Raw genomic sequence first — 14,724 nt, 5'->3', positions numbered from 1 at the left:
GCATGGTGAAGGAAACATAGAAAGGAACTTTATAACATTTAGCTCTTTTTGGCATTTACGTGACACTTATAGTGACATCATAACGCTGATAATTATTTCTAGTTTGTTGTCTAAGTGATGATTGAGCGCTCCTTTAAACTTCTTTATCATTGTTTATTGACATGCTTATGCTACATGATGACAACACTCTTTTAATGTACCGGTTGTTGACCTTATGTCAATTTTTATTTTAAAATAAAACTATTTTTAAACATGCAAGCCTGTGTAATATTAATGTTTAAAACACTTACAGATTTGTTTAGATTGCATAACTTATTTTTAAGTATTTTTTCGGTTGATTTCGTAACAACTATGAACTCCGGGCTCATGGTTTCTGTTTCAAGAATCAACGCTTATTCATTGTATGCATATACTTGTCACTGATCAGTCAACCCATTTATGATACTCCGTGCACTTGGTATTTATGAAATACTGGTAGTAGAGTTTAGGTATCGCTTCTCATGTAACATTTCATGATTTTGTAGTTTTTTTGGGATTATTGCATGGTCAATGCTACACCTATTGGTTAATACTGAAACACGCTATTTGTGTACCAGTAATCAGTAGTATTAGTTTTGATTTAGCACAAAGGTTTTTTCACGAAGAGCGGACAATGAAGTTACTGCTATTCTATCCTCTTTTCTTTAAATGTGACATAACTACTAGGGCAAAAATGCCACACATGTGTCACGCATGTACCTAAAAACGCATGTGTCACAGGTGTGTTACATGCGTAATACACATGTTTCTTGCCACGCATGGGAATCATGCGTTGTACACATGCGTTCACATGCGTAACACACGCATGTGAATCACATGTGTCAGAAATACACCTGTGTCACGCATGTGTTGGATAACGCATGTGACACATGCGATATTTGCATGTGTAAGACATGTATAGTAAAACGCATGTGTATCGCATGTGTAAATTACACAGGCAAATTTTGTTGACATGAAGTTAAATTATTTTTTTCATATAATTTTTACGATAAATTATTCACTTGAAATTCAAATAAAAAAAAAATAATTAAAAATTAAAAAATAAAAATTGTTTATTTACATCTTATACCTTGCAAGACATGTATTTCATTGAAAATTTTAATTTACTTTAAACATGTTAAAAACAATCTAATTTCAGTGAAATTCATGTGAATAGTTCACACTAAATTAATGTGAACAATTCACAATAACAAAGTTTATGTGAAAAAGTTATATTTAATGTTAACTGAATTAAAACATGGAATTCATTAGAGAAATTTAACATTCTTGAGTTCATTTTTTGTAACATACAAGTACAAAAAATGAAGTATGAGAAACAAATTCACCTGAATATTCCAATATTTATTCCATTTATCTATTTGAAGAATTTAATCATTAAAGCTGTTCACCTTTGTCTGAAGATTTTCCATAAAAGGGGCACATATAATCATTAGAAGATTTTAATACTTATCTTTTTATTTGGCATAAATTATCTCCCTTGATAGTGGATTAGATGCAACTACAAAAAGTTTTATATTTATCTCTTGTAGAGTCATAAGGGTGGAATTTGTACATATATATGTGTGTATACATCTTTGATTTCAAATTCCTAGATACCTAGATTAATTTGAAGGACAGTATTGCTTTATCAGTAATATAATATCTTAATGATTCCAGGATTAAACATTTTTTCTAGAGGTTATTGATGTATAAACCAGGGCGATTAACTCACTAACTGAATAAAGTCCTTTGGTAATGTTTGTGAGTAAGAGCCCCAGTTTGAAAAATGTGTTTAATCCTTATAATTCTTAAACCAAATCTGAGAATACTAAATCAGTTACACATATGACAGTGTTATAGTAGTCTCAGAACAAACAGCTAGTGCTTGAACCTTCATACAGTAAGTTCTGGCACTTAATTAATAGATTTACATATCTTATTTAGGATTTTCCTATTTGTAACCCTTGTGTTATAAAAATGACTGAATGTATATACATAAACATTGTATATGTGAGGCTAAATTAAACATTACCTGGTTTGGTTGTTCAAACAAACGTGGCCAATTAACATTGCCAATACATGATTGTTGATCATTCTGATTTTCTGTCCAAGTACAAAACTATGCTAACAAGAAAATACACATGAGCATATAGAAAGCACTTGAAAATGTTTCAGAGTGTAACTGTTTGAGGTCTGAGGTAATCTCCTGTTCAATGCGGCTCATAAGGTTTAGGGGACAGAAACACTACTATCGTGTTTAAATCACGACAAACACGTCTAGTCACTTTAATAGTCTACATACTTCGTTTCGTACGGTACTGGGTACCAATTATAGTAGATAATTACAGCCATAAATCCAATAAATTGAGAAAAGTCAAAAGAGTGAAAGATAAAAACAACAGTAACCCGTTGGACTTACGATGATTATAAAACTAAAATTTTGCCAGTGACGAGGGGGAGAACAGGGGGATACCCTTCTCCCTTCTCCCACCCCTCTTCTCCTTTCTCCTACCCCCATTCTCCTTTCTCCCATTACAATAAAACATCTCCTTTTGTTAAAAATGTTTGCATAGTTCATGAGTTGAAAATTATAAAACAAAATATATTGTTTAACCTTGGACAAAAAGATCAAGTCTAACATTTAGCCCCCCTCCCAATTGGATCCGCCTATGATGCAATTTTAAATGAAGGAGGCAGTAGGAATTTGAAACTTCTAGCTGACTATGCGGTATGGGCTTTGCTTATTGTTGAAGGCCGTACGGTGACCTATAGTTGTTAATTTCTGTGTCATTTTGGACGATCGACAAATGGAGACATAAAGGCCACACCCAGTAACTGCTTGCAGTATGGTCTTGAAAAAAGGTATTTAATATAATAGTTCGGCGAAATTGACATTCCAGTCACACATGCAAACCCCCGCTCTAAAAAAAAAATACGTCCATTTTTGTATTCATCATGTTTATTTAATGCTAAATAATTCTGTTGGAAATTTTCAACAGAATTATTTCGCATTAAGTAAACATGATGAATAAAGCACTTAGCAAAAAAGTGGACAAGAATATTGTTTTCAATCCAATTACGGCCAGAATTTTTGTTTTTAAAAGGCAAAACCCAGAGTCAGATTTTTTCTTTCAAATATCTCAGACTGCCTTCTCAAACAAATGGTTCGTATCCAGAGCTTATGCTGACTGGGGATCATCATTCAGTTCATTCATGTTATTTCTAGTTAAAATAGGCTGATGCGTTTTGGGTAACACATGTTTTCGTAGGAAATAATATTGCTTTTTTCATGAAAGTGTAATAGAGTATAACTTTCTGTCTCGTAGAATTGTGAAATAGAAGTCAATACGTTCTTGCTCAATCCTGTGTCGCCTTGAAGATGTCATGATTGTCATCCTCAGTCTATCCATGTGTTACTGTAATTTGAATTTCAAAATGACTGAGTGACGTTTTTACGGCGAACTGGTCAACTCCACCATAACGAATCACGTGACTTTAACATAATCAATAAATACCAGCAAAAAGCATCATAATTATAAGTAAAGAATTGTCGCATAAAAAAAAAATACACGGGAAATGGCAAAGTTCTCGAAGTCTTGTCTTGAAGCTTTGTCTGATTAATCAGTTTACTTAAAAAATAATGTCCAAGCAAAGGGTGCGTATGCCCTCTACAAAATGTGAATGAGTTATAAATAATAGATAAATGATTGAATATTCTCTATTTAGTTTTTCTTTATTCTCATGATTCTTCCAGAGACATAGCCTATATATTATTTTTACTTTTTACCTAACTTTGTTTTTTTTGGTCCTTATCTAAGGCAGCAATCATTTGATTTTCTGGGGGGGGGGGGGGGGTATGGTTTTTTTTGGAAAAAAAGTTTGTTTCCATTTTTTGGAGAAAAAAATAATTTGTTTTTGATTCTGAGAAAAAAAAATTGTTTGTTTAACCCTCAGATGCCACTATATGTAATGCTAAAATTGAAAGAAACAAATTGTTTTCGACTTGTCGCGAAAAAAAAAATTGTCCAGAAAAAAAACCATAGCCCCCCCCCCCCGAAAATCAAATGGTTGCTGCCTTTCTCAAATGGTTGCTGCCATTCTCGATTGCAGACTAAGTAAACTGAGTCTTAACTCTCACATATGATATTATACGGAAATGTACGAAAGCTTGGATCCTCGAGGGAATACGGAAAACCGGAAATCTTTTCACCGTGGTCGTTTTTTTATAATATGACGCGAAAGGACGCTCGTCTGCTGATGTTTGAAAGTTGATACAAAGAACTTTGGGTTTTCAAACAGATAATGAGATGGTTCAAAAAGCTATTGTAAACAGAGATATTATAATGAGTTACAATACCGATTAACTGGAAGAAACCGGGGAACGAAACATACATTTTAGAAAGTCATCGCAACAAAAGTGTATCGTTCTGATGTCCGGATCACTTTTTTGTACTTGAAAGGTAAATATAATCATGCACATTTTTAGGACGGTGTTAGTATTTTACTTTCATGAAAACATATATAGTCACTTTATCCACGTCATGCATGTAAACCCCGAAAATCAGTCAAAAATTGATAAAAACGGAAGCAAGTCAGCTCGCCCCACTGGTAAAACGCCCCACTTTTTTAACAACACGACCTGTTTTTTCAATTGCTCCACTCTTTTTTAGGGAGCTTAGTCTCATTCATCTACCATTTGAATTATATGGGAGAAAGGGGGTGGGTGGAGATTGGATGAAATTGAAATATCGAGGACGAGTTTTGAGTAAAAATCTAAAAGCCAGGACCCCCCCCCCCCCAAAAAAAAAAAAAGAAAAAAGAATTCGAAAGAGTAACGACAATGCAGGATAACATTTTCATCATAGCCCCCCACCCCCCCCAAAAAAAACCTTGAAAATCCAAGTGGTAACTACCTTACCAACTCACCCAACTTATGCAACTTTGGATTAAATCCAGTTAAATATGATCAGGGTTTGAAATTAGCACTTGCCCCTAAAATTTGGAGTGGGCTTCTAAAACTTCTGCTTTTCTTTTATAGAACTATATAAAATTGTGTAAAAAATAAAAGATGTGGGCTGCTATGCCAAAATTTGAACTTCAATCCCTTATTATACTCCTGCCAACAGTCATGACAGTGGCAACTCGCCTTACTTGGGTAAAATCTAAATAAATACAACATCAATATACAGTGCTCCAGCTAGAAATCAAAAGAGGCAGGGTTCCATTGGAGGGCAGGACACTTTTTTATGATAGGAAAAGGCACTGCTCATTTCTTTTGTTTACGTTTTTGTGTGTATCACGAGTTCATATTCTTTTTTTTACTGTATATGTTGTCAATAAAGATGCACAAAGTCCGAGACCACAATTGTCGTCCCCTGATTTTCGTTGTTCACGAATATAGTCCCTAGTGTTGACAGTGGGTTACTTGCCATTAATTTTTATACCCCTTCCAAATTTATTTCTCCATGTTTAATGCCTCCAATTGCAAGAAAGGGGGTGAAATTACACTGTGAAAAAATTTGGGTCCCTAATTTTTAAGGAAAGTAGCTATATATATAGAGTTGGTCCGGCTGAAAAAGGTTAAAAATTGGCAATTCTGAAGCTGTCAAAAGATTTCAAGACGCCCTATACATAAAATTGTCCATACATTATTTGTATTTTGAGTCAGAGCCTATGAAGTTTTCTATAATTTTGATATAATTTGTCCCAAAAGTATACAGCACACTGTAAAAATTTCATTGAGAAAGCGCAGGTGGGATTTTTTTTTTTTTATATATAATGTATATGTTGTAAAGGTCTGCCAACTTGCCCTACTTTAAAAAATGAAAACTTATCCACCCCAAAAAAATGTGACTGTCACCAGTAAAACTGCATTTGCAACCTTCAAATCCACAATTGGCGGTGAAAACTCTTCAACTACAGTACTGTTATTCCAATTCTAATTCATAACAAAAAGATATAATAAGATGGAGTTTGAAAAAATGTATAAATTTGACATACAAAAAAAATATGTGAAACTTCATGAATAATTTACGCGCAAAGACGTCATGGCTAAATGTGACTTCATACAAATGAAAACTTACAAATTGGAAGTTAATAAGTTGCCTCTTCGATTCAAATTCATATAAAATCACTGTAAAACCGCGAATTCTAGATGATGTTGTTCGTTTATCGACAACATTGTAGTAAATCAAACCTCTGTTGATCCAATCAATGCAATATTGCGGATTCCTCCTTAGTTTTGCCTTGTCAACTGGGGAAATGTATGTATTTATTTAAGAATTGAATGCTTCTTTTTGTAACTTTATTGGGGTGTAAAAGCGTTGACCGAAGTACCTTTTGTATGAAGCGCGGAAGCGCTTAATTCTAAAAATGTGCGCACGGTCAACGCTTTTACAACCCTATAAAGTTACACAAAAAGAAGCATTCAATACTTATACAAATGTAATTACATTTTTTAGCTAGTATCATGAAAACACAATTCACATCAAGTTTTTATTTAATTTACCTGTGCACTATATTATGGGACCTCATGTCATCATGAATGATAAGTTTTATTGTGTGATGCAACTGCTTAAGGAATAACACGTGATGTTCAGTTAGCCAATCAGAATAACGTATTATAATGAAACATACATCTAATGTAATTATTGAAGAATACATTTATTTAACTACTCTTGCATGCTTAATTTTTTTTAGTGATTTGACAAATAATTGCAAAGAAACCTGTTAATTGTATCATATAAATATATCTTATAGGTTTTTTAGCCAACTCAAAATCATGCTTTTAGGACCCCTTGTTGTACTGAGGAAGTGGACCGCTCAAGAAGATGAAAGGTCTTCTTTACATCATGTACATGTACAAATGTACGTAATGTAAATATAAAAATAAGAAAATGTAGTATGATTGCCAATAAGAAAAGAGAGGAATTTGTAAAAGTGAAAATTCACTTGTTTTCCAATCCCAATACTAATAAAACTGTCTTATATTGTAATGTTTAAAATACCTAATTATTTTCCAAAAAAAATTGTTTACACTAATGAGAAAAGACAACTCTCCATCAGAGATCAAATGACATCAAAGTTACCAATTATAGATCACCATACATCCTTTAACCATGAGCAAAGCCCATACATTATACCATATACATGTATACTGTAAATTCTGAAATATTGTGTGCATTTATTATTGCCACCATTGCAGTGTTCTAGGATTCCCATTACCCGTTACCCGGGGTAAGTGGATTAGGACAACGGGTAAGTCATTTTTTAGCCTTTGTCACCCGGTGGTAAGTCAATTTTCAAGTTCGGGGAAGCCGAAAAACTCTTGAAATTTCCCGGTCCTCTTCAATTTTCCCATATCTGCTTTTTATTTTTATTAAATCACGAGAAAAAACTTTGATAAAAGAATCGAAGATTTTGTCGATGTCTATCGGCGCTTTTATTCAAGCACTCGTTTACTAGGTGTAATCAAGCGCAAAAGAGACCACATTCTTCTCCTATCATTCTAAAAGTCGGTCACGGTGTCGGTAAAATCGGAAAATCCGGATTGATAACTGGTGCTTAAATCGGGACATAAACGATTTTTTTTCTTGTCATCGGAGGAAAATAAACTTACAGTTGCATTTATTATAGCTCTTAATAAATGACATAGTAATAACTATAACATATTTGTCAAATTTAGTAAGAAATCAATTTTGTACAAAATTCAATCGTATTCGAATCCAGCTTTGTTCAGTAAATTACAATATTCAAAGTTTCATGAGTTTGCATAAGTTTGGATTTACTTCAAAAAGGCTAAACGATATAAATCAAGCATCACCCCCACCAAAAAAAGCCCAAACTTGACAAAAAGCAGAGAGACAAACTGTATGATGTTGAAAAAAGGACCAGGGGGTATGCTTTGCGCCGTCCGCATTGGTTGGCGGATTTAACTTTTAGATGTGGGTAAGTAATTTTTTTATTGATCTTACCCGTGGTAAGTCAAGGTGCCAAAAAAATCCTAGAACACTGCACCATGGCCATTTTCAGTGGCAGATCCAGAAATTTTCATAAGTGGGGGCCCACTGACTGCCTTAGAGGGGACCCGCTCCGGTCATGAGTCAGTGATTCCCTATAATCAACCAAATTTTTCCCAGAAAAGGGGGGCCCGGGCCCCCTGGCCCCTCTAAATCCGCCTATGATTTTATAAAATTTAAGACTTAAATGCAAGTTTAAATTTTACGATTTTGAGAAAAATCCTGTCAAGTTCATAAAAAATTTTCAAAATGCGAGTTTAAATTATTGCGTTTACAACTCTGTCTCATTTTTAGCAATAATAAAAACCTCGCAATAATTTCTGAATTTATAGTAGTCAGGTATATAAAAAGACCCTAAATGACAACGAAAATTTGTAAAACAATTCAAAAAGACTACTAACTAATAGACTAATTTACATTGTATGTACAAAATATGACATGTATTATACACAACAACAAAAGAAAATCTGCACCACTGAATTACAGGCTTCTGACATGGGACAGGCACATACTAATTGAAGGATTTGATGGGGGCTAGACTATATAGCTAGCAGTTCGTGGTGCCAAACCCACGTAACCTGGTACATGTGAAAAGGGCTTAACTCACCAGATCTATACAGTATACAACGAAGAAATGCATCAAACAAAAACACACACAAGACATGTTTTTTGACAGTAAATTTATTCACACATTGGCAAGATACATGTACATTGAAAGGTTGTTCTTTTGTTAAATGTCTGAAGTACGGATTATAACACAAATGACAACAAGTTATCAGGCCTCTACAATAACTTTTTTTTTCAACTTGTCCAGTAGGACAAGTACATACCAAAACTTACTTGTCCGAATGAAATTGTAACTTGTCCCAAAAAAATCTTGATAATAACCTTTTTGGCATTTTAAGTTGATTCAAGGAACAAAATGAATTTCAACAATGAAACAGAATTTGATTTAATCTTTTGAAAGACTTTTCAAATATATGAGTCGAGAACAACTGAATCAAGTCATGTCACAGGACTTAGGTTCTAGTTTTCATCAAAGCCAAAGTCTCATCAGACTCTGCACATGAGGCAAAGTCTGATAGACCTGTCAATGTACACTCATTGGATTTGTATCCTGGTTTTTTAAGTTGAAAAAAAATTATTCAAATATAATCAATAAAAACAGAAGATGAGGTATACCAATGAGACAACTCTCTGCGAGAGACCAAATGACATAGAAATTAACAACTATATGTCACTGTATTGCAAGTGTTTTTTTTCTAAATATGATTAAATATGATTTTGTGAATTTTGTGGTAAATGATTTCTTCTTTTTTATTTGAAAAATATTTTTGTTAAAAAATTACTGGTATGGTATTTATTTTGAAGCAACAGAATAAGGTAGGAAAACAAGGTACTGATTTGTCTTGGTCCCGAAATGTCTTCTGGGTTGCCAAACTGTCTATTAAAATATGAATCTCACGGTGCCAAACTGTCTATTAAACCAACAGTACTGGAAGCCAAATGTTTCCAGCTGGTGACGAACTGTCTTGTAAAGTTACCTTATCTACAAAGGGCATCGCTGATTCGAATCAGTAAGACTGGTTTCTGAGAATAGTATGCATTTTACCTGTTAAAAAGTATCTGACAAAGAACCAGTTTTAAATTATCGATTGCAAGTGATGGGGTCTTGAGAAATAAAATGTTTCAAAGTTTCAAAGTAAACAGTCAAATTATTACTTGTTTTTATCTTCTTTCCTTGTTTTTTTGTTTATAATTACTTTCATCAAAGTTGGATGAAACTTATTTTCTGCAGAATAATTTTACTTGTCCCGTCGGACAAGCTTGATATAGCTTTTACTTGTCCGACCTTTTTTCCCTCTGGTACCGGACAATCGGACAAGCGTTATTGTCGAGGCCTGGTTATGTTCACGAGTTTAGTCTTTCCTATATCAAAATGGTGTATTTTAACATTTTTGCCTATTAACTTAAAACAGCAAAACAAGATTCAATAAACATCTGACAGTAATTAATGCCTAGAATGATTTCTTAACTGTATACAGCAGAATAGATAAATTGAAACCAGAAAGTTCATACTGTACATATATTTATTAGCTAAGCTGTTGATCTTCTTTCTGTTGTTTGCTTACATGTTCTTTGCATTCACTGTAAAGGTATAAATTAGTGAGCATCAGATTAATATGTTCATACTCCATCTAGTTTTTGTCTGGACTTCTTGATGAAATAATTTAGATTTTATACAATTTTAGCTTGTTACCAAAAGAATGGAAAGTACAGTATTTAAACCACTGGTGAACATGTACTGTACATGTAGGTGTGAATGTCCTGCAAAAAGAACTGATATCAAAGTATGTTCATCTGCAGAATTGCAGTAAATATAAATAATTTGATGCACTCTATTTAAAACTGTTTCAAGTATAATTGTACATGTACACTTGCTTATTTTTCTCTCTTTCATAAGGTCAAGTATGCTTCAAGGCATCCTTACCCTGATCCCCTCCTGCTCCATACATGTACACACACACTCAGAAGTTCAAATAATCATAGCATTTATATTACAAACCTACCTAGTCAGACTGGCCTACACACATGTATATTATAAATTGACAAGTTGTTCTTGTTTTGAATACATAAAATATTTGCCACTGGACATAGTTTCCGTACAATAACTTAAGTTTAAGTAAATGGATCTCTATGAACAGTTTAGGAACAAGGAGCCCAAAAGGGGTCAAAATAAGTATTTTCCTAGGTTCCAGACAATTACTTGTGTATAAGTGTGTGAATCTTTCTGAAATTGTACCACAAGGTTCCATACAAAAAAAAAAGAGGTTGGGATTGATTTCGGGGGTTATGGCACAAACTGTTTATAAATTAGGGGCCAAAAACAATACTTTTCTAATAGTTTGTATGAATTTCTTATTTCTAGACCAATTTCAATGCCAATGGGGTTTTATTCTTGAATTCTTGGGGTTCTTTAATATGCTGAATCAAACCCTGTATTATTTTTTTTTTAATTTGGTCCCCGTTTTGATACGACCGCAAAATGTTTGCGTTCGTATATTGGTATCACATTGTCAGCTATATACAATATACAATGCAATATTCACTTAACTACCAACTGATGAATTAAAGCAATCTTCACCATTCAGTGATTACAAGCACTTTGATTACCATTCTAGGGTTATGCCCCTTTACAAGTGGAACCAGGTGCTCCGCAGGGCGCAGCTTTATACGACCGCAGAGGTCGAACCCTGAACAGTTGGGGCAAGTATGGACAAAACATTCAAGCGTGATACAGCTCTGAATTTGGATTGTGATCAAATTTTGGACATTACATGGTTTTTTTTTTACACAAAACAAATGTCAAGATTTTACAAATCAATTAAAGATTTCTTCTTCAAACTTTTTAAATCTAAAATTAAATAGTTGACACAGCATAGGTTTCTGACACAGAATGAATGTGGTCTAATGAACTTAAAAGGTTTTTTTTGCCTTTGAGCAATTCACTATGCTGTTGAATATTAATCCTCTCAAAAAAATGTTTGAAGAAATTTTCTTTTTATTTATGAAATCTGAAATGAGAAAAATTTAACCCCCCCCCTTTTTTTTCACATCCCCGTTTCCCTTTTTCCAAAACTGATATCAATTCAAATTTCTAATGGAGTTTGCAACAATAACTACTCTTTTAAATACATCATAAAATATTAAAATGTAAAATAAAGTGCTTTTCTCACTGAATGGTAAAGATTGGTTGGTAGTAAAAGTGAATATACATTGTTTATTGTATAAAACAATAAAAAAAAGCTTCATCAGCAACATTTTATATTGGCAAATTTCCAATGAAGTTATTTACATAAAGTTATTGGCAAATAAAAATAGAAAATTACATCATAGTCATGTCTGGCAAATGTCCAACATACATTATCTAAAAACATTTTAGATAAGATAAGGAAAAAAAGCTTCATCTGACAGCAACATTTTATATTGGCAAATTTCCAATGAAGTTATTTACATAAAGTTATTTGGGCCCCAATACAGCATCTAGCAAGCTATGAAAGGTCCTGGAATGACAGATGTAAAACAATTCCAAAGAGAAAATTAAGGGCCTCATTTACATAGAAGCGAAAAAAACAACCATGATAAATACATGTAGCAAAAAACAACAACTATTATTTCTCCACTCCAGTTGTTCACACAATATTTATGTATAAATATATGTTAGTTTGGTAAATCATTATTTATGTTATCATTTTGTAAGCCAATATTTTATGGTTATTTTAAGTTTTTTTAATTACAGCAACTGTATTCCAAGAGTCTGATGGCTGATAATGTATTACAGGATTTTATCATTCAAGCAATATCTTAGAAGGATATGTGCAAATGTATGAAGGAAGCTGTGGGTACAAATAACAATTACAGCAGATACATGCAGGAGAGAAATCTTAAACAAAGACATGATATGGGAGTGATGTATTCAAGAAATCTAAAACACATGGAATTAAATATTGTGTATATTTTTTCAACCACAAGTACTTTCAGAATATTATACAATTCAAATTCAAATTATTGTGTCAAAATGACAATTATAGTCTAAAAATGAATAACGCATGTTTTAAACTGAATTTTATATAAATATTTGAAAAAACAAGATCTTTTATATTTAATATTGTATAGCCAAGCTTTGAAATTTTCTAATGGTATACGTTTGTTGTTTGTCAAAATTTATTTTGAAATAAGGAAACGGTTGTAAATAACTGTAAAGCATTCAATATGGCATATCAAATATATTTCAATTTATTAATAAAATGCAAAATGAGGTATAAATCAATCAGACAGCCACACAACAACAAAAACACATGAAAGGCATTAAGGTGCTAACATACAGTCCTCAACAATAAACAGTTGTCTGAACAATGTCATGATCTACTTAATTAACCAGAGTCTATACCAATCAAAGAGCTGCTATTAACACAATATTTTTTAGATATGGTTTTTTTATTAGGATGAGACTTAAGACAACCACTGAAACCCTGGCTTAAAACAGGCACACGAATATGTGGCAGGGTAAACTATTTTTCTTCAAAATTTTAAAAGAAGAATTGGCATCTTTTGCCAGTAAGACAATTTCCACAATGGGATTGGATTGTCTCATGACTGATACCCACAAAATGACTTATATATACATATTAAAAATGAAATATAATTGAATCGCCAATCTTAATTTACATCACTTTTTAAAAAAATATTGCGACTTGAACATAACCAACAAAAATTCTAGGAGTGAACTTAAGGTGACCTGGATAATTGCTGGCCTTCTTTGTTTTATTACATCTTATCTCTTGCATTGGAAATATTGTGAGTTGGGATTTTTATTGTTAAGGATCAAGAAAGTAAAATACAATTGAAGTATGAACACATACTAAGTCAAGACCAAGAAGAATATTTATTTATATCAAAATAGAATGTGCACTAGATTAGCATTGACTTACCTAAAATATGCTCAAATACTGTGAATTTGCTCAATTCACCTTCATTTTATTTTAGAAAAATTAATACAAATGCTCGATTCAGGTTAGCTTCACATGAAAAATTTTACATGAATTTCATGTTAGCTGAGCTCAATTCACATTAATTGAAAGTGAGTTTTATGTATAAGCTTGTTTGAGGTGAATCTCACATGAAATTTACCTGTCACAAAATTTGCCTGTGTATATATATGGAAAACCCATGTTTAACCCATTTTATTCACATTAGAACTTAGATACATGTCAACAATCATGGTAATTGGACAAATAGGAGGACATTTTGATTTTTTTTTAATACAGGCACCATGCCTTTTACATGCAGAAATCACGCATGATTCACATGTTAAACGCATGATCACATGTGTATATCATGCGTATCACACATTTTGAAATTGTTTTAATACAGGCACCATGCCTTTTGTATGCAGAAATCACGCATGTATCACAGGTGTATTTCCTAACACATGTGATTTACATGTGAAACGCATGATCACATGTGTATATCATGGGTATCACATTTGTTTTTCACACATGTGTCACATGCGTGGCATGAAACCTCTCTTTCACATGCGTGTGACACACATGTGAAACGCATGTGTCACACATGTTCACATGTGTGGCATTTTTACCAGTGTTATTAAAGTGGTCACTGCTTATATGAGAAATAACACAGAAAGTGCCAGATGTGTAGCAGAATCTGCTTACGTTTTTGAAGCACCTAAGATCTACCCCACTTTTTAGGTACTGATCATCAGTCATTTAATAGTTTTTTTTCTATTTTCTGTTTTGTAGTCTAATAAAATTGAGAATGGAAATGGGGAATGTGTCAAAGAGACAACAACCCGCCCAAATAAAAAAACAACAGCAGAGGGTCACCAACAGGTCTTCAATGTAGCGAGAAATTCCCGCAGCCGGAGGCGTCCTTCAGCTGGCCCCTAAACAAATATATACTAGTCCAGTGATAATGAACGCCATACTAATTTCCAAATTGTACACAAGAAACTAAAATTAAAATAATACAAGACTAACAAAGGCCAGAGGCTCCTGACTTGGGACAGGCGCAAAAATGCGGCGGGGTTAAACATGTTTGTTTTCTGGCCGTTGTTGTTGGTCATGACATTAACAGCATTACATTAAAAAACACATATCTACTATGGTAA

The 14,724-nt window shown here is 33.1% G+C and overlaps 1 long non-coding RNA gene across 1 annotated transcript; it reads left to right on the top strand.

The window, feature by feature from the left end:
- The first annotated feature begins 4,291 nt into the window (after positions 1-4,291).
- LOC143053574 (uncharacterized) lies at positions 4,292-12,672 on the top strand. The gene is made up of 4 exons (XR_012971413.1): positions 4,292-4,478; positions 6,778-6,855; positions 10,289-10,387; positions 12,337-12,672. It is a non-coding gene; the product is annotated as an uncharacterized LOC143053574 (long non-coding RNA).
- Positions 12,673-14,724: the final 2,052 nt, after the last annotated feature.

Source organism: Mytilus galloprovincialis, chromosome 12 (genome assembly GCF_965363235.1).
Source record: "Mytilus galloprovincialis chromosome 12, xbMytGall1.hap1.1, whole genome shotgun sequence".
In the NCBI taxonomy this organism is placed as follows: domain Eukaryota; kingdom Metazoa; phylum Mollusca; class Bivalvia; order Mytilida; family Mytilidae; genus Mytilus; species Mytilus galloprovincialis.
This window is presented reverse-complemented; position numbering and strand designations above follow the sequence as displayed.